Here is a 20,619-nt window from a genome sequence, read left to right on the forward strand (position 1 = left end):
GACAAACCGCACCCAACTGTTCATAAAGTCAATGTTATCAGTCATAATATTGGAAGTGAACCCTGTATAGAAGGCTTTTGAACGTTGTTTGCAGCCGAAATGGCCTGCAGCCAAAATGAACGTTGTCTGCAGCCGAAACAACGCACACCCTACTCTTCATGATGTGACGGATTTAGGTCATGAGGCTGTAATTGTGCCCTGTTCAGAGGGCTTTGAATGATAAGCGTATTGGAAATATCCTGTCATGCAAGAAACCGCATCTGGCTCTTAATGATACAACAGATACTGCCATAAGAATGGAACCAAGCACTACGTAGAATGCCTCTGGGCATTTTTTGTAGTCAAAATATGCTCTAATGCAACTAACTGTACTTGAAGTTTTCATAATAAGACAGATATTGGCCATAGGGCTGCAACTGAACCTTGTAGGAAAGACTTCTGGATGTTGTCTGTAGTTAAAGTATTCTCTAAAACGACAGACGACACCCAACTGTTCATGAAGTGACAGATATCGGTCATAATATTAGAACTGAAACCTCAATACAAGACTTCTGAACGTTGTCTTTAGTCAAAGTATTCTCTAGAACGACAGACGACACCCAACTGTTCATGAAGTGACAGATATCGGTCATAATATTAAAACTAAAACGTTAATACAAGACTTCTGGAGGTTGTCTTTAGTCGAAGTATTCTCTAGAACGACAGACGACACCCAACTATTCATGAAGTGACAGATATCGGTCATAATATTAGAACTGAAAGCTCAATACAAGACTTCTGGACGTTGTCTTTAGTCAAAGTATTCTCTAGAACGACAGACGACACCCAACTGTTCATGAAGTGACAGATATCGGTCATAATATTAGAATTGAAACCTTAATACAAGACTTCTAGACGTTGTCTTTAGTCAAAGTATTCTCTAAAACGACAAACAACACCCAATTGTTCATGAAGTCACAGATATCGGTCATAATTATAGAACTGAAACCTGTAAGGAAGACTTCTGAATGTTATCTTTAGTCAAAGTATTCTCTAAAACGACAAACGACACCGAACTGTTCATGAAGTCACAGATATCAGTCATAATATTGGAACGGAACCCTGTATGGAAGACTTCTAGACGTTCTCTTTAGTCAAATTATTCTCTAAAATGACAAACCGCACCCAACTGTTCATAAAGTCAATGTTATCAGTCATAATATTGGAAGTGAACCTTGTATAGAAGGCTTTTGAACGTTGTCTGCAGCCGAAATGGCCTGCAGCCAAAATGAACGTTGTCTGCAGCCGAAACAACGCACACCCTACTCTTCATGATGTGACGGATTTAGGTCATGAGGCTGTAATTGTGCCCTGTTCAGAGGGCTTTGAATGATAAGCGTATTGGAAATATCCTGTCATGCAAGAAACCGCATCTGGCTCTTAATGATACAATAGATACTGTCATAAGAATGGAACCAAGCACTACGTAGAATGCCTCTGGGCATTTTTTGTAGTCAAAATATGCTCTAATGCAACTAACTGTACTTGAAGTTTTCATAATAAGACAGATATTGGCCATAGGGCTGCAACTGAACCTTGTAGGAAAGACTTCTGGATGTTGTCTGTAGTTAAAGTATTCTCTAAAACGACAAACCGCGTCTAACTCTTCATGAAGTCATAGATATCAGTCATAATACTGGAACTGAACCCTGCATGGAAGGCAGCCAAAATGTTCTCCAATGCAATAAATATACCCGACACATCACGATGCAACAGATATTAGCGACTAGATTGGAACCGAGCACAGCGTTGAACACTTTCGGATGGTATATTTATTTATTTTCAAATACAGCTGCTCACTGTGAGGCTACTGCAAAAGTGGCATACATATATACAAAATGAAAGAATATAAACAGTAATATCACATTAAGTGTGCCAAGGTAAACAAATATCACTACCCTTGAGTGCACCCCTGTAATAAATGAGAGAAATAGGACATTATTATAATACAAGTGCCTCCAAAAAGTCCGACACACTGGGATTAGGAATCAAACCAAGTAGATCAATCCAGTGTTTGATAACTTTATTTGAACGTGTTAGAGAACTCTACAAATGACTTCTAAGCTGGGTGGTGATTGCGGATCAGTGCTGTGTTGAAGACTTCAGCACTTTGCTGGTAGTTTAAATATCCTTTAACATCTACAAAATGCATCTGACACTTCTTGATGAGACAGACATTGGTTTTGAGATTACAGCCAAGCACTGTGGCTTTAGCATGTCATTAATTGTCAAAATACACTATAATGCAATAAAGCATGCCAAAAATTTTTGATGGGACAGATACTGATCAAAGGATTGCACCAGAGCACCGTACAGAAGTTTTGGCAAGTTTTCCAACAGAACTACACAGAATATGCTTAAGTGAATGCGTATATATAATCCAAGTTAATGCATATACTAAAAAACCGAACAGAAATGAAGGACTCCTTGGAAACACATACAAATATTCAATGTTCAGAACCATCGAATATATTGAGCTCATTACAGTCTGGAGGCACAGATAAATACAAGCACAGCTCTGAAAGGACTTATAAGTCACATGAGGTACTTTTTGCATTTCTTCTACACAAAGTGCAGTACCATACTAGTGTACCTTCATTCATTCTGTGCATACATGTGGTGATCTTCTCTTCCCACAATCGTGTCATCGAACAGCTGATTTCAAATCAGGTGCTTCTCACAAGGTTTTCAGTTATCTGTCCAGCTGTAAACAGATCGCGCGTTATGTTATAGTAAACTGTAAAATGACGGAGAAGCGCCATTGTATGCCTATAGCTATGAGTATCAGAATGAACTACAAATTAAGAATGTGTGTGTTAGAATGCCTCCAAACAACGTATGTGCTACTGAGCGTAGCACAGAAGCAGAAAAAGCGAGAAGTGAAATAGCAGGCAATACCAGCAGCACTTAATCATGCAACTTTCTTTTTCGATCACCACGGCGACGCACGCTCGAGTTTCTGTCTTGTACGTGAATGGAAATGAGACCGCTGACAGCCCAGTGTGTCAGCGTCGCTGGTACCCGACACGAAGTTGCACCTCACTGCTACCAACCAGCGCACGCTTATGATTAGCTTGGCAACACACAAAAACGATTAGCACCGAAGCCAACGAATGTTTCCGCGTCATACAATTCGCGAATACACTTATATAAGTACGTACGTTTTCACATCACGGAAATGTGTAGGCTAGTGCGAGGTTCGCTTTCAGCGATGATGAATATTGATGTTGAAAACAAACACAAACACAGTGCAGATAAAAACTCCTCCGTATGACCTACGCGATATTTCGGTCGTCATATATGGTGTCTATGTTGCGACGGAAACTACCGTAGAGTTTTTTTCAGCCGATGTGCCTCGCATGTGCTGGTTCATACGAACTAGATGGTAGAGGCCTGCGCTGGATGCAGATGACACCGATCTGAATTGCCTCCGCGGTAGGCGAGGGCTCACGCTCAAACCTTCGAACCTCCGAAGTATGTTCGCACTCGTTTTTAGCACAGAAAGTCACAGATGAAAGCACAAGAACACCGACATGCTCCTTTCGCTCGGCCGACGATCGCACAGGGGTCCGGCGCTAGCATAGCCGGCCGGCATTCGCTGGATTTGTCGGCGTCGCTCGAACTCGGCACGAAACCGCGTCACGCTGGTAGCACTCGCAGTCGTTCGTCGTTTCGTTGTCGTTCTAGATTACGAAGCGGTCATTCAGGAACGTTAGGAGTAGTTTTCATGCTTGCTTTCAGCACTCGGCTGTGCCTTCGAAGCGGCAGCCATTAGGCACAGCATTCGGAGTCATCGCGGCCTCTGGTTGGTTGGCGCGCGGCCTCTGGTTGGTTGGCGCCGCTGTACGCGTGGTGACGTAGCGTACGCGAGGCGAAATATCAAGCCCGGCTTGATCCCTCGCGCCTGCTCGCGTATTCCCCTCCGAAGCCGACGCCGAGAGGCGCATTTGACGCTTTTGACGCGTAGGCGCGAGCGAACGCGTGCCAGTGGTTGGCACTTTACGGTGTGGTCGGATTTTCTTCTCGCAACAAAACTGGTGGCGGCATCTACACATTAAGTGAAGAAATAAACAAGGAGAGAGCGGTGATTGCTTTCGTCTCCTTTCCCGTATTACCTTGGCGTCCTCTCATAACGAGTTTCTCCGTGCAACGCGCACGTTCTATCGCTGTTTCTTGCGGGGCTCTCTGCGGCCCGCAAGGGTACAAATGTGCCGATACGTATGCTTCGGTTAAAGGCACGAATTGTATTTCTATTCAATTCAATGTTCAGGCTTCTCAAGTGATTGAATCTATTACTTAGTGTCACTACTGCCACTAAAATTAATTAGTAACATTAGTCCGTCTACATAACGTATGCTCAAGTGGTCGTGGCGTTGTCGGAGGCTGTAGTGGAGGCTTTGTACGGAAAATGACCAGACAAACTACTAGCAACGATCATTGAAGGGTCACTCACCACTGTGCGTTTGAAGACGAGGGGGTGCTTTTCTTCTTTCCTTCATTCACACGATGAATCCTCCAGCGCTTGGAGTTGTAGTCACTGAACCCCAAGCGCCGCCACTTGAGTTCCGCGTGTACTATTGTGGCAGCATTCATGACAACACATTTTGTCAAAGAACGCTAGCAGGTCGTTTGATGTGCCGGCGTGGTTTCACGTTGTGGTTGAAGGCAACCAAGAAAGTTTGTCCCGGTTTTCTACCAGCGACGATTAAAAACGTACGAAGAAAAAAAGGACTTCCAGATAAAAGCCCGCATCAGACAGCTTTTCGGAAAGTGTTCGAAATAACCGCTCAACTAGCATCTTACCAAGTGTATACCACTTGACAAAACACCGCAGCAACAACAACGGCGGAAAGAAGGACGATTGTGAGGGCGACACCGCCAAGAGAAATCGCGAGCTTCAGAGCCGAACGAGCAGTCACCCCTGAAGAAGGGACCGAATTGGTCCCGAAACGTCGGGTCAGTGCACAGTCTATTTTTTGTTGAACTATAACATGGCCGGAACATTTATTTTATTAGTATTAGATATATATTACGCGGTGTCTATGCCGCCGGACCAAATTGAGGAAGAAAACAAAAGTTATGTTTACACGAATCGATAGGCGCTCCATTAGGCGCGCACTTTTCTAGGGTAGCCTGCAATTACGCAGCTATTGCGAACGAACGCGGAAGACTGAGGGAGATGTATGTATGTATGTATGTATGTATGTATGTATGTATGTATGTATGTATGTATGTATGTATGTATGTATGTATGTATGTATGTATGTATGTATGTATGTATGTATGTATGTATGTATGTATATATATATATATATATATATGTGTGTGTGTGTGTGTGTGTGTGTGTGTGTGTGTGTGTGTGTATGTACGTACGGCAACCGGATCACTTGTTTTCTTTCTCGATTTTTTTTCTTCGGATCATTTACAGATTGTGCAGCCAGCTGTCCTGTATTTTGTAATGAAATGGATTTTAATGCATTCCCTCCATACAAAATCAACTTTCGTTATGTTAATCATTATGCAGTAAATATTATCGTGGTGGCGTTAAATCGCACACTTCACTGCACTTTCTGCCTCAGAGTCGGTGTCGTCAGTTGTGAGCAAAAAAAGGTCATCTTGTGCGTCACCAAAAAATCGGCAAAAATGCAAATAAATAATAAAGAGTTGTGGGAAGAGTAGGGATCGCAACTGGGTTGTTTGAGGGATAATTATATAAGCGGGTGTTTGCCTGGAAATAAAGTGAAAATAACTTCATCTGTTTAGAAATGCAGTGAAAGTAACTTGCATGCTTTAGAAACATGCGCGTCCTGTACACAAGCTTCAGAATAAAACATGAAGTATTTCTGTAGTAATGCTGGCACAAGCGTAAATCACCATTGGTCGTCAGAACATAGAATCACCCTAATTACTTCGTAGTATATAGCCAGTCACGCACTACAAAAGGCACACACACGCTACTGCACCCTTATAAGACACAGTAATGGGTGCATATCAAGTTTGAAAATATTTCATACAATTAGTGCTTAAAGTGAGCACAAGGAACACAACATCTCTATTGCGGGAACTCTTAAAGGCGAAGCTTAAGGGTCGCCCAATTTTTTCGCTCATCGCAAACATGTATAAACAAATAATTATTCTCACTATAGTGGCTGTTATAAAAAAATGTGTCCAAAATCCTCAGTAATCTCAGAAATGCGATATTTTTTGGATGTCTTCGCTATTACAAGTCACGTAGCCGCGGGAATAATAAAAAAGTGGAAAAGATCATTTCAGACAGTAATTAAAGAGTTGAAATGATTAACCGTTTTTGTGGAGTTCGGTGGTCAAGTCATGTAGTAGAATTGAAGTTTTTCGTGTGAAAACGCATCACAGATTTGAGATATAGGAGATGCGCTGTTTGGTAATTGTCTCGAACTAATAAAGTTCAACCACATTCAATGGTGAAGCTGAAACTGAAGGACCAATAAGCGTAATAAGCAGATGACGAGAATGGTGGAAATTTTCAGCGCAACGGTTGCAGAGGTGCAGTTCTTTTTTACGTTCATGCATGTGCGCCATCATGCGTGCTATTACTGGCACTGCAGCCTGGGCACCCACACAACGAAGTCGCTGGATGGTTGATATGACGATGCCCACACACTCCGGACGTATCAGAAGATTATGTAAATTACGCTCTTTCGCGTTTTAGTTCAAGTTTTGCCGCTGAATTAGAGTGAAATTTATTATTTTGCAATAATTGCTGCAAGCCGTTTTTTTTCCAATCTCAAAGCTCTTATTGGTTCTTCACGCGACAGCCCTCAGTTATCTCGTTTGCAATAACGACGTAACGGCTTTAAATAAAAGTTATTTATTTAATTTTTTTGGTTACCCTGTTCTTCTCGCACTGGGGGAGGAGGATAAGTTAGCTTCTATAAGCGGCCTCGAAGCAAAGGGCCTAAATTGACGTTTGATAAAGGTGAGGGAAACAGTGTCTTCACTGAGGGCGTTTTCAAAGTCAATAGTAGATTCGCTGTTTGGTGTGTCAGTTTAGATTTCGCCCGATAAGGTAGCCAGACGTCATCGCACTGCAGTGATTACCAGTGGCCACCTTTAAAATTTTCGAAGTCACTCTGCGCTATTCGCAGAAAGGACTCGAATTCGCTCGTTGGACTCGATCGGCTATTACCACTGGTTAAAGAAGTTAGATGTTTTAATTTCTGGAATTACTGCCGTAATAAATGTGTGCGCACAACTAAAGATACCCTCTTCCGCACCAAGGGGAACGCTGCGGGTATAGCACGCAAATGCCTCCTTTCAGTAACTTTTATTATTGAACTGATTTCTTGAAACACCCTGTATGGATTTGCAAAATGAATAAATATGGCGTAGTGGGCTCTTAATAATTTTGCTTGCAGTAGGCATTCAACGATACTTAGATTTGATTGATATGTGGCGTTGAACGTCCCAAAACCACTATATGATTATGAGAGACGCCGTAGTGGAGGGCTCCGAAAATTTCGGCCACCTGGGGTTCTTTAACGTGCACCCAAATCTGAACACACGGGCCTACATCATTTTAGTCTCCATCGAAAATGCAGCCGCCGCAGCCGGTATTTGATTCCGCGACCTGCCACAGCCACTAGACCACCGCGGCGGGACTTCAGTGATACTTTGAAACGGCCAACGTTCCGTGCACATTCCATCGTTTCCTTGCGGTATGGTTGAGGCATGCACCGAGAGCCGACCCGGGTTAGAATCTTGTCAATGGGAATTCGATGCGCACGTGGCTCATTACGCTATCACGATCGACTCTTGGGGGCGAAGCTCAAGCGTCTGCAATTTTTTCCCATCATTACGAAAAAAAACAGGGGTGTCCCTTAGTGTCACTGCTTTGTGAGATAGTATAAGTGGGATTTTATATATGTCAATTTTTGGTTTTGTATTGTGGTAAAAAGAGAGGTAACTTAAGAACAGAAACATTGTTTGTGTTGGTACGTTACCATTCGGTCTCTTTCCTCAAGAGTACAAATTCGTGAAAATTGCATTAGACATGCGTACATGACCAAAGATGTGTGCACAATCCCTCTGAACGTCGTAGAACTGGCAGAGAAATCATGAGCTTAAAGTTAATCACACAGCGTGACGTAACTGCTGTGTTAAAAAAACAATGATGTTTTGCTAAGATGGGTTATGCGCAAAGACGCGAGAGTTTGCGGCCTGTCATCATATACGACACATTGACTTTCGTATGGTTTCATACCCTAAATATCTTATCAGTCGTACTTCCGGACACCGTAGCATGAACAGAAACATTCTGTATGACGTCACCCGACCGCGAAAATTCGATTGAACAAAAAAGATACTGCCTGGTGGGCTATAAGTATCCCTATTCTGCCAGTGTCAACGGTTGACCCTCTTCCCTTCATTGCTAAGGTGTCAATAGCCTACGCCAGGGGCGTATGCAGAAATTTATTTGAGGGAGGTTGGGGGGGGCAACCCCATTTTGAAATGGTAAATTCTGTTATGTATGCCATGATGAAGCAAAATTTCGGGAAGACGGGGGGCATTTTCCAGCCGCGCCAACCCCTGGCTACTCCACTGGCCTACAAGCGGTTGTACTTCGTGGTTATCCCTCTTTTGCCAGGATTCATATAACCAGAACAGGGTCAACGACCTCCCGCTGTATCAATGACGTTATACGTGACGTTCCTACTTAGGTCATGCGACTAGTCGGCACGTGGCGGGGACGTCAGGTTGCGCTATACTGTGCTTTTTTATTGTATGGAAACGCGCTTGACTTACGAGAAAATCAAGTACCTGGCAGCTCCAGAAATACATGGCTGCCTCTGTTTGAGTTCTTGCTTAAACTGACAGCTCTACCTTGAGCAGCCTTATCTCTCAGCCATACGTGTGTAGACGAGAGAGAGACAAGGGGGAGGAGGGTAAAGTCGGCCTCACTCTGTAATGTTCTAATGAGGTGCTGCAATAGTGCCACATGACATTTCTGAGTCGGACTTTTCGCGCCATGTGTGACTGCGCACGGTTAGGCCTACTTCTAATGCTTGACGATAATGCTGACGAAGAACCACTTATGCTGCGTACAAGACCTCCCCCGTTTCTCTCGGAAAGCTGAGGACCAATTGCAGGTCTTTGTCAAAAGCACGTCATCACTTCTTCTTCTTTTTTTCCCTCATTGTGGAACTTGCTCTCTTTCAAGCTCGACCGAAAAGAGAGGGATTGGTTGGGACTATATGATGCACCCCCCTTTCCCTTCAATGGAGATCCCTGCGTAATCTTACGCCCGTAGCGCAGCTGGCCGCAGCTTCATGTCGTGACAGACGTGGCGTCGGTGGCAAGATCGACCAAGCCTGGAGTATTCGTGATTGGCGTGCCACTTCATTTTGCAAAAGGAAAATCCTTTCGGGCTAACTCGTAGCAGCCGAGCCTTGCTTAATCGGTGATCATCGACGGTGTGCGCGGAAGAAACGCACGACAACCGCGCATCAAGTATCGTTCGCGTTTGCAGAAAGTGACGAGGAAAAGAAAACAGACACTTGCGTAATTTTGTTTTTTGTGATAGACAAAGACGAGCAGCTGGCGGCTTTACCCAGAAGCCGATACTGGTTGTTCTTCCTTGATAGCCAAGCTTCGAATCTGCAAGAGATCCACACTGCAACGAAAAGTCATAAAACCTACACAGACGACCTGCTGACGCAGGAGGTGCCAATTACCCACGTAATTCGGCAATCATGGAAGCCGACATGCTTTGTGTTCTTTGAACCATCAGAACGAGCGGGAAATTCTTTGGTTAACGAGAAAGACAGTTCTTATGGAACCTACCCTTAAGTATTAAACTGGTGTCTCTATTAATTTTTTTTTTTGAGGAAGGGAGGAGGCAGAGGTTGCAGGGGGTTCTCGTAATTCTAGAATATAGCTCATCATGTAGTTTGGCTTAGTGAAACGTCTATAATTTGTTAACTGAATTTTTAATTAGGTTAGCACCCCACAATTTCCTTTCTTTTTCTAGCTACCACAAAACGGTGCCTTTTTTACTTGAAAAATGATTCTGTGCGGCACTGCATAAGCGGCCTAAATATTGTTGTAATGACGGTCTGAATGTATACTATGTACTATGTTTGGACGAATTCGCTATCAAAAAAGGTTTTTTTTTTTAAATAAACGTTTTGGAATGAAGAATGCCTTGGAAGGATAGTGTTTGGAGGAATAAACTTGCTGTCTCATCTATTACCACCAGTTGAAAACCCCATATTCAAATAGTGGCAGACATTTACGGTTGATTAGGGCACAAAACGACAAATTTTAAGCCAGAAACTGCAGCGTATATACACTAAGAATTTCCTGTGTAAGACGTCAAAGAGGGACAGTGTTCTATTATACTATCTTGAGAAGATGTTCAACAAAACTTGAAAACTTCTTTCCTGCTCTACAAAAAATGTGACGCTCCCCGTAAGGAATTGGGGCATGTTTCAGGGACGTATCGGCAGAAGTTATTTAGGGGAGGTGGGGGGGGCACTCCTTGTAATGGCCATTTTTCGCCATTTATGTATGTCATGGCGAAAAAATGGCAGCATATCCACGGAGTAAATGATGGGGAGTGGGGCGAAGCATTCGTCCGTCCATTCGTTCTTGCTTCCGTCCGTTCCTGCGTACGTCTGTGTAACCATCCATGCGTCCATCCACCCGTCCGCGCTTGCGTCTGTTCGTGCGTCCGTCCTTGCGTTCGTCCATGCATCCGCGCCTGCGTCCGTTCATGCGTCTATCCATGCATCTGTCTGTGTGTTCGTTCGTCCATCTATTCAGCCCTCCAAGTACCACCATATCGCATCTTTTCCTCATATATTCTCCATATAGAAGCACCGTCATCCAGCGGACATTCCAAGGACTAAACGGGAGGTGGCACACGCACACTTTCTTACGGCTTGCGCTTCGGGTTTACTTCCCACCTTTAACCACCTCGAGTTCATGGTATATACTAGTTCACTGTATTCATGGCTTTGCAGCCCAACGCTCGCTAAACCTTTCTAAAACCAAGGAGGTTAGGCCCAGCGAGTATAACGTAGCAACCCTTTCTTCTCAGATAGTGCTCAATGTACATGCCAATAGCTGCTAATGGGGATCGCAGCGTGCGCGTTACCTAAAGGCCGAATGGTCCTGTCTCTCATTCCCCCTTAGCAGCCATTAACATGTGCATTGAGCACTATCTTTTATTGTTCAACAACGCACAGAAGAAATCTCTCATCGGAACCACCTTGGGGGTCAAAATCGTAAGGACCGCTATTTCGGGTGTGTGCCACTGGTGGTTACGTACTACGAGGGACGCACAAGGAGCTTCGCCCCTAAAACAAATCTGGCGGGATTAGGCACAGGCTCGGTGTGCCAACCCCAGCCTGCGCCACTGACATGTCTTCACGTTTCAAACGTACGGCTACTATCGTTAGAAAAAAAATGATTTGATGGGCAAGGTGTGTCCCGCAATGGCCAAAGCAAACCAATATAAAACATATTTTACAATAATATATTATTCGTTGAATACATTCTGACTATTGTTCTTTTGGTACGTCAGGTGTTGCTGGGTATTTCCTGGTATTTACTCGTTTATGTGACAATTGCGTCATAGCACGTGATTGTTGTACTGAGAGTGTGGCGTTAACAGGATACCTTGTTTGCCAGTGCCCGAAATCTTATGTGTTGACATCTCTGTTTTGGGAACCAATATATAGCACTGAGTCTCACTATGTGCATGTTTGTCTACGTGTTTATTGGTCTAGTTTTACCAGTTTAAACAACATTGCAGCTACAACTATCATATAAGAAAGGCGCAGCAGTCGGCGCCATACTTATTTGGCAACTTATTCTAAAGGTGCTCCCCAACAGCCTCCGAAAAATCAGAGCTTTCGTATATGGGCCTCATAAGTTTAGGACCCCAAAGCCATTTGCGTGTGCTCGCTTTGGGTCAAGCAGGAGCGAACAGTTTTCTGGCACTCCCCCTATTGTATAGGTCAAGATATATCCTCGGCCGATGGCCGTCTTTTCAGTGGGTGCCGTCACGTTTGTTTGACGCAAAGGTTTTTGGGCCCCGACACAATGGCCTGGTGACTAAGGTACTCTGCTGCTGACCCTCAGGTCACGGGATCAAATCCCGGCTGCGGTAGCTGCATTTTCGATGGAGGCGGAAATGCTGTAGGCCCGTGTGCTCAGATTTGGGTGCGCGTTAAAGAACCCCAGGTGGTCGAAATTTTCAGAATCCTCCGATAAGGCGTCTTTCATAATCATATGGTGGTTTTGGGACGTTAAACCCCACATGTCAATCAATCAATCATCAATCAATCAATACTCAAACAAAGGTTTTGGTGCAGGCTTCAGACCTCCTGCTAAATTAGAGAAATAGCGTCCCGAAAGCAAAACACAAATCTCGTTGGGGTCTCGCACATGCGCAGTAGCCTCCACACTATTTCTTTGATGCCTTGAAACGATTGGGGCCCATATTCGAAAACGTTCTATAAGACAAGGAACCAGCGTGTTATTTTTTCCTGGAGTTTCTGTCTCTTCGGAACAATTCGTTGCGGCGGCAGTCTGTTCAGGTGGAGACATATGAAAACAAACTCTCGATTGGTCCATAAATATCAGCTCTGAATTGCCGACACCTCGCTTTGACAGGCAGTCACGCACCCGTCTTGTCTTTCATGAACAGAGCTTTAGAATAGGGCACGCGAAGATTTGTGTTAGCGTTTGTCGTCACTGCACATGCGTCCTACGCTACACTCCGGCGGTCATCCGTTAAGTGGCGAAAATGTTATGTGCACGCGCAACGATGGCTACCTTTGGTTACGCTATTCTGCGACAGCTTACTATCGAGCGAGCTCAACCAGCGTTGGCTCTACTCCTTTGACTTCGTTCAGCCCGTTTTAGACAGCGGGAGGAGACATAACTGTGAGTAGCTGGAAAGGTGGAAATTCTGATATACTTTTTAGTGCACGCCGGCATTGTCCATGCCCTTCATGAAGAAATGCGTGGTGATGAGGGGACAGCACGTGTAGGAAAGGTAGTGAAGTACAAAAAGAAAGAACATAAAAATTGTTAGGGTTTACCGTTTAAAGCAACAACACCATCATGGATGAATACCATCAGACAAAATGCCGCGGCGTTTAAAGTCGCGTTCTGCGTGCCGCCAAACAGGCGAAAAAGAATAATGGCAACAGGTGGCACTGACCCACTCTCTCACGTTTAAATGAACATATATACCCTATCGAGTGGGGGGAGAGATGAACGCAGACATTACTCAGAGTGAGAGCATCGGACGTGTTATTCGAAGGTTACGAACTAGGATACTGCTAGTGGGAAGTTATCTTTTCGTCCACCTTTATTTCTTCTCGCAATTCCTTCTAATAACGTCCGCTATATACTCTGCTTGGCATTAGTACCTGTTATTTTTTATGATATTATGTCTAACATGGAAAGCGAGCCCTTAAGTGTACAATTTTCTAATACATCTATGAGGGACGCCGCAGTATAAGCATCTGAAAAGGCCGACCACTGGGGTTCTTTATAACACGCACCTAAACTAATGTATGCTGGCCTAGCCTTTCGCTTCCGTTGAAATGCAGATGCCGTGTCCGGGATTTCACCCGAGGACCTTCGAAAACGGTAGAATTCACTTTCTTGTCTTCAAACTCACCGTAATTAGCGGGTCCTTCAATTACATAATTTTAAGGGAAACGTGCGACGAACCTTTGCGGTAGTCGACCTAACATATTCTGCACCAGTTCAGACGAAAAGCCTATAGAGTGAGGTAAGCCGTTAGATAGCGGTGGTCGCCTTGTTTCCTGGATAATAAAATATGAGAAAAAAAAAACGCAAGGACGCTGTCTGCTTCTTGTGTGCAGAGACAACTGAAACGTCGTGACTCCTCGCGTTTCCTTTCCGTCGAGTGTAGTTTTCCCACTTGTCGAGAGCCAACTCGAAAACAGGAGGCCGCGTGTCACTGCCGCGTAACCTGTTTTGTCCAATTTTCGTGACACATTTGGTCGTGGACAAGACGAGGAAGCAATTATGCTCGTTTAATATCGTATTCTGGTGACTGCTTTGCGTGTTTTTCCTCATTTGAAAATTGCCGTGACTCAAAAAAATTCAGCTTGAAATGAAAAAATAAAGTATGGTAATGACGAAAACGTACTGTCTGCAAGTGTCGAGCTCTAAATAGAGCTCTCATAAAAAAAAAAAATTACATTGGCTAGTACGGTTCACTTAAGCAACCAAAGTAGACTGCTAATGCGAGAAAAAAAAAACAAGGGAAAGAGGGAACAAAACATACACAGTAAACAATGTGACCAGCACGTGGTTTGTGTTCTACAAACTACCTGTATTGACATGCTTTGCATTTTTTTATACAGTAAATGATCGTTAATGTGAACTCGAAGGGGTCTATAAATTTTTTTCAAAATAAACAGAGTTATATTTACAAGGTTGATTGATTGATATGTAGGGTTTAACGTCTCAAAACCATCATGTGATTATGAGAGAGGGAATTTCGACCTCTTGCGGTTCTGTAACGTGCACCAAGATCTGGGCACACGGGCCTACAGCATCTTCGCCTCTATTGAAAATTCAGCCACCGCTGCCACCGCCGCCGGGACTAGACAACCGCGGCGGGGCTAGAATTAGAAGGTGGACTCTAGGATGAATGTACATCGCGCCACACTGACGTGCCAAACCCAACGTGTCCACCCAGGGACCCGTTATAGAGAATTAGGTGCTGTGACACGTTTGTGACAATAACATTGGTAAATTCATTTCATGGAGCTCTAGCAGCGAAGTCAGCTAATTGATCCGTCAGTGAATCACTGGAAACAGGCACCAACATGCATTAGTGCTAGCAGTTTGTCTTAATGTTCCCACGAAGCCTTCATGTGGTACCGTGAATATTATCACGAACAAGTGCTTGTAGATTAGCCGGTTACATAAATAATAAATCGGTATAAGCCTTTCCGTGGAGTATTTGTTTTTTTTACAAAAATGTTGGCTTTCTTTTTTACATTTGCTTCTTTGGTTTTGCGTGTCTCCAAGCACCAGAAAGTTATTAAAATGTGCTTCAATCGCAAGATACGCGGAAAATGTCTAAATACATATTTTTGAAAACGTGGAAAGGATTGGTTAGACTGCACCATCGAAAGTGCCGAAACCTCTCCAGTTTTCAGCGAAGAAAATATTTTTTTGGAATTAACTGAATGAAGCACAGGAATACAAGCCCGTAAAAGCAAAGCTTGGGCATTCTGTTGGCGGTTTATTTACATCGGTCAGTGCCCACTGCCGATTCGTCAAGAGGTGGTCGTAGTCAAAATTCGATGATTTAAAGAAACTGTGCTGCTATGTACGTATATTCGCTGGCACACTCGTGGGAGAGTTGAAATTGTTCAGTTCATGAAAGTTCGGCGAACGATTGCGTTTCAAGGCACTTCGAAATTTTGGTAAAGCATTTTTCTATTTTTCTGGCACTTTGGCACTATGATAATTTTTTTTCACAATTTCGACGTGCGCTCAGCGCTCACACAGCGAGGAAGAAGCAATTTTCTAACGCAAATTTAATTTTTTTACCTACACTCTCAGTTAATACTAAGTAATACATCGCAATATATGTCAGCAATATGAATCAAGCGATATAATCTAACAATTAGCAATCAATTCATATGAATCAGTAATATAAATAAAATACCTTGACTGCTGCGCCCTCAAACGCTTTTTTCGTAGGGGACGAGTTCAGCTCAATTCTCTGCAGAGAAATGGTTCAGTTGAGTGGCGCAAGCTAAGTGAATTTGCTTTTTCAACGAACTACGTTAACGTAATGATACGCTGCGAATAGTACTGAAGCGCGTTCTGTAAGCATTTTTTTGTTTTTTCCGGGAGCCATGGTCGCTAAACTTTTGCTCGCTACTGTACATGCGTATTGCTTTACTGCAATGCCAAAATGGTATTGTTTGCTGCAAATAATGTGCTCCGATGACGCTAATTCTAGGCTTAAAGGTGCCATAATTTAACACCAAATCATTTGTATGCTCGTTAGTAATGATGCGTCTATTGAGTCGGTAGCGTTTGCGTGCATGAAGTATTCAATATCTTTTTGCACTTTAGCCCGTGAGCATGAGAACTTTGAAATAAATCAGTAAGAATAAAAGTGGTTGTGTGTATAAAAACCATTATGCTCTTAAGGTGAAAAACAAACAAAACCTAACAAACAATAAACGTTGCACTGAGTGGCAACCGCCTGACATAGTAAAATAAACGCGGCTTGAACGAGAACTGCACTCAATACTTCATGCCCCGAAATCCTGGGTGACGCGTATAAACTAGACGACAAAAACTTAATTTGCACGATACGTTAGCAGGTGCTATTTAAGACATGTATAGCACGAGCTGACATATAGGTATAATGGGCAATGGTATTTCCGTAGCTTTGTACGAATCGAAAAGTCACGGATAAGAACGACTACTCAGTCCCGGGTCACTCTCCGTACAATAGGGGGGGGGGGGGGCGACTCACGCAGTGTGCCCGAGAACGCCACCGCTGAGGAAACGAGGAAGAATTCTTCCAAGGATTGGCGTCTGCACATAAAGAAGGCAAGCAAATCGCCGCCGCCTCGGCCAGCCGCACAGCACGCAAAGCGCGTCTTTCGGTGACGCACTTTCGTCTCGTGCCGAGGCTTCTTTGCGCTAGGCAAACAAGGGAGAGACCAGCGTTATGGTTTAACCTTGACGCCCGTGCCGTACAGTTCAGGCACACGCCCAAGGATGCGTCTTTCGCGTGCGTCGGGACTCGGCGTAGAAAGCTGTCGACCGCGCTCCCAAGAAATTGAGGGTGGAAATGCGGCCGAAACGTTTACAGAGCGTGATTTGTGGTGGTATCTAAAATTTTCGTGGCGTACTACACCACAGCTTGAGAATCGTCGGAGGGAGGCATTCCAAATATAAGCGTGAGGTTCCTCTTGTATCGATGATGCGTCAGTGTCTCTCTCGCAGGCGGAGAGAAAGTTCTAGTATCACCGCTTGTTATTAGGGTGATGTGCTATCGATGCTCGCCTAGCTTGCTGCGCATATCTGTGCATAAAAATTTTTATGCTGGATCTGATGAATAAAAAGTCGAAAGTTTGCGCTACCCTTGGTTCCTTTTCTCATTTTTTTGTAGCGCGAAAGAGCCACATCTTAGTCGCTTGTACAGGATCAGAGATACGGGTATACGCTGGGGAATTCGCATAGCGATTCTCCAGCTCGCTAATGCCTTCAGCTTTTCTCATGGATGCTTTGACATTTCGTAAGTTCACTCTAAAGAAAAAAGAAGGGTATATGTTGCAGCTCTCGGTTAGTTCTGATTTGTCACGCATGTGACTCTCGCTCAACAGACGCACTAACTCTCTTGCCAGTGACACGACTCCCAGACGAGAGTCTGATCATTTCCGAAGAGAGTTCACGCATCTCTTTATATAGAGTGTCTCATACGCAGCGAGTGAGGACCTACAGAAGAGTAAATAAACTCTTTATTCTTCGGATTGTTTGATGCGGACGCTTCTTCCACTGTGCTAAAGGAGAAAGAATTTCACACCTACTATGGTGCCTCGGACCACTTCCATGAGGCTTCTGCTTTTATGGTGCTGATAGGCCAGTATATCGGTTACCACAGCGAATATAACACATTGTGCCCTACGCTTACACTCGTATTCTAAACCTGTTCACTGCAGCCCTTTCCGAGCGAAAACAGCGAATAACAGTTGCAAAGACCAACAACGACGCACGAAGAGAGGAGGCATGAGGTAACAAACCCAAGTGAAGCTTCCCAATGGTCTTGCCAATGAAGCACGGCAGAGCGCTGATTTTTTTTTGTAAACCTGATAAAGTAAAGCGTGTTCTTCTTTATTACTTTGCTCTATACAATAAATAAAATTTGTGGGGTTTTGCATGCCAAAACTACAATACCATTATGACGAACGCCGTATAGTGTAAAGCTTCGCATATTTCGACAACCTGCAGTTCTTTAACGTGCACTTTTATCGCACTGCAGCCTCTACTTTCGCCTCCTTCGAAATGCGACCACAGCAGCAGTGATAGAATCTCTGACGTTCGAGTCAGTAGTAGAACAGTGTACCACCACGATGCACTGTTACTGAAGAGTGAAGTGAGTAAAGTGCCGAACAAAGTTTGCGCTTGCGTTTAAAACTCGACGTTAATTGCACCACATGCATTAGAAATGAAATATATGCCCGAACCAATACTACCTGCCGATGAATTGAGCAAGGTACATCACTTGGCATTGGTGTCATTTCAATTCGAAAGGTGACAATTTAAATAACTCGCATATGTAACAGCCTGTACTCCTGTGCCATTGTTGCTAACGCAGGTGAGAACTGGTTCCTCTGGTTCGTCCTTCAGCATATAATTGATAGGGTTCTCCATGGTACCGTTCACTAGTGTACAATATTCTTTACTTTCTTCCCCGTTGCTGCGTCATCCTCCGCAGGGGTGCAATAGTTACGGAGATTGATTGCTGACCCGAAGGTGGGTAGTTTGATTCTGGCATGGCAGTTATATTTGAACGGAGTTCAAGTGATAAAGGTTCGTCAACTAGACGATGTGAGCGCACAATATGAAAACACTAGGAGGTCGATGTGCCTTGGCTCTGACAGGTAGGAAACCCAGAAATTTGTCTTATTAGAGCTGCGCTGTCATTTTCAGAGCAATGCGTAACACTTTCCCTTGTCGCGATAAAGTGCAGTCATATACTATAGTGTTACGTATAAAGTGGTTATTTAGCAAAAAGTGTTCAGTTGTTACAACTGCAAAGACAGAAAGCTAGCGTAAAAAAGCGAGATGAAACTTCCGTTCTACGATGTCACTGTTCACTGTGAATTCAAGTGTAGTGTGGTTCTAGGAGCACTTAATTTCAATTCTGCAATATGAAGCATACACAGTAATTATACGACCCGTAGTAGAGAACTGCGGAATCATTCTGGCTCCCTGATCACCTCAAACGCGCACCATAAGTGGGTGTGTGCATGTGTTTTGGCACCTCGTCCCCACAAAAATGCGGCCGCCACAGCCTGTATTCAACCCGTAACCTCGAGCCTCATGCTGCTGGTAGAGCTCAACTAATAATAATAATAATAATAATAATAATAATAATAATAATAATAATAATAATAATAATAATAATAATAATAATAATAATAATAATAATAATAATAATAATAATAATAATAATAATAATAATAATAATAATAATATTAATAATAATTTTACATACCAAAACCACAATATGATTATGAGAGGCGCCGTAGTGAAGGGCTCCAGAAATTTTGACCATCTGGTGTTCTGCAACGTGCACTAACATAGAGCTTGAATCGTGGCCTTTGCGGAACTGCCTTAACCGAAGAGACATAAACCAGCCTACTGTTCCTCCACGCTCTACAAGTGGTGTGTTATGTAACATCGTACCAACGTCGTGCATTCTTTTTAAGGTGTGGGTGGCAGCTCGAGTAAGCGGAAAGTTTCACCTCAATGTCAGGTTCTTTTTGAAAGTCCGACAAACCTAAGTACGCCGAGATGCACCGCAATAGGTTGAGCATGGTGGAATCACACTTGAACGCACGTTTAAAATGACCGCTGAACGGTTATGAAATGGAGCGAAGAAAGGGCAAGGTACACGTAAACCAATAGCGTAACTTCCATAGGAACCCATGTATCCAGTCGTTGGCGGCTCGTTGGCACAATCGTCATCTACGTATGGAGAGGACAACTAAAAGCGAACAAAAAATATAAACAATAAAATATGTCACGACCAGAAGCGACAGCGGCATAGTGCATTTGCATGCCTTACATGGCGCCAAACTGAAGTGTTTTTTAATTGCTAATATTTCATGTGCCATTATAAATAATCAATTATATAGCACCCTATGGCTCGCTACTTACTCGTGCGAGAGAAAAGAAAGACCAACTAAAAAGGTTGAGGGGTCAAAATTGTTTCTTCAGCGTATTGGTGTACTTGCAATATACACCGAAAACTTCGCAGATGAAATTGTGACCCAACTGTTCACGAGCACAAGAAGCCTAATAGTTCGAAAACTCACTTTGCCTAATCGTTGAAAATCACTGAATCGAGACAGCACTCTTGAGAATATTGCTTTGGCAAACTTGAAGTACAGCGTCTCGTTGCTTTTTTTTATTAAACTTCAGCGAAAGTAGCTCTATACACGTAAACGCACACGCAAACACCCCCGCCCCTCAATGCCCGGACGACCTCTGCTACGGTGTGTGTATACTGATTGTGTACACAGCGTCTGGGCTTCCGTCTGCACAGTTTGAAGCGGGAAAAAAAAAACATTTCGAAGGAAATTTATTGCTGAATCTCTTCGCATGCTTTCCCGACATGTGTGGCACGATGTAAAGTAAACACAGATAATACAATATATTTTAGTTATACACAGACACATACTGTTTTTAGTGCGTTTAAAATTTCAGATAATGTGGCAAAACTCCTCTTTATACATACTCATCACCATCATCAGTGTCACTACGCCCATTGCAGGACAAAGGCCTCTC

This window comes from Rhipicephalus microplus, chromosome 2 (genome assembly GCF_043290135.1).
Source record: "Rhipicephalus microplus isolate Deutch F79 chromosome 2, USDA_Rmic, whole genome shotgun sequence".
Classification (NCBI taxonomy): Eukaryota; Metazoa; Arthropoda; class Arachnida; order Ixodida; family Ixodidae; genus Rhipicephalus; species Rhipicephalus microplus.